Source organism: Magnolia sinica, chromosome 2, assembly GCF_029962835.1.
Source record: "Magnolia sinica isolate HGM2019 chromosome 2, MsV1, whole genome shotgun sequence".
Taxonomy (NCBI): domain Eukaryota; kingdom Viridiplantae; phylum Streptophyta; class Magnoliopsida; order Magnoliales; family Magnoliaceae; genus Magnolia; species Magnolia sinica.
Genome location: NC_080574.1, coordinates 126,285,701 through 126,287,012, shown reverse-complemented (window position 1 = coordinate 126,287,012; position 1,312 = coordinate 126,285,701).

Sequence of the window (1,312 nt, the reverse complement as noted above, 5' to 3'; positions counted from 1 at the left end):
AATGTCATTATATTATAACTCACGAACCTTGGGATTCGGGTCTAGAAGACCTTAATCGGGTACTCGAATTTTGGGGCGTGACAGGATAGGTAAGGTGTACATATGGTATGTATAGACCTTGATTATGGGTGGCCTAGATTTGAAGGTTACATGACCAGTGGACCCTAACAGATAGCTGGAAACACATGCATGCATGACTCCTCCCTACTTTTACATTATTTTCTATTTTATCTTTCAAAAGGCTTATTGTTTAAATATGTTAATGATTTATGGACCTTTGGCTCATACTCTTATACATGAGATTTGAATGTAAGAAATACAGGTTCAGATCATCCATTCGAGATGAAACTTGATGCCTTAACTCTATTTAATGTGCTTTATTTGATTAATTCAAAATTGTTATATGATCAATCAAAAATGTGTAGGATACACTTTAACAACTTACATCCTTTCTAGTCCAAAGTGACATATGTGTACGTCCTATATATAACTGAACCAATAGATTTTGGATATACCTAACGGACTTTGCATTAAATGGTTTACTTTAATGTTTGGGTGGCTTAGTTAGTGGATATAAATGTGAGGTATGGTTAGATAATGAGATAGGGTTAAGATAATCAGATAGTCGGAAGCTTAGTCATATCAATGGTTTAACATACAGTTATTTTCACAGATAGATCAGATAGATAAATGCAAAATGGGTTTTGAGATGGGTCGGTTCGATGGTCAAACGAATGAATGACTTAAATTAACAATGGAGTTCGAAGATTTGTACACGTCAGTTAAGGATAAGAATTGAGGGATTGATTCATCTCCTTAGTCAAATTCTTTTAAATGGTCTAACTATGTTATCAGGTCTCAGGCGACTAATCTAAGTCAAGAGTTCAATGGTCATTAATGATACAAGTCTAAGATGGAGATCATGGGTTAATTGAATGCGGATTAATCTCTAAATTTATGAGTTTTCTATGGGTCATTATAAATCAAGATTATATGGTTTAGGATTGGTTGATTGGGTGTGCAAGTGGGTAATTTATTTGGATAAGTTTTAGTGTAATTGTAAAGTCCTAATTGAGTGGTTTTGACACACAGGTTTAGGCTTATGATCGGATAGGTTTAATACATGATCAATGGTTGGATTTAGTCTAGATTAAGGATAAACGGCTAATCTTGTGAGTGTTAGTGGAAAGAATGTACATGTATATACTTGCATATATAATTATCTAACAAAGTCATATAATTGTTAATTATATACATCAATGGTTCACACTAAATAGAAAGATTACATATACCAATGATCATAACTTGCACT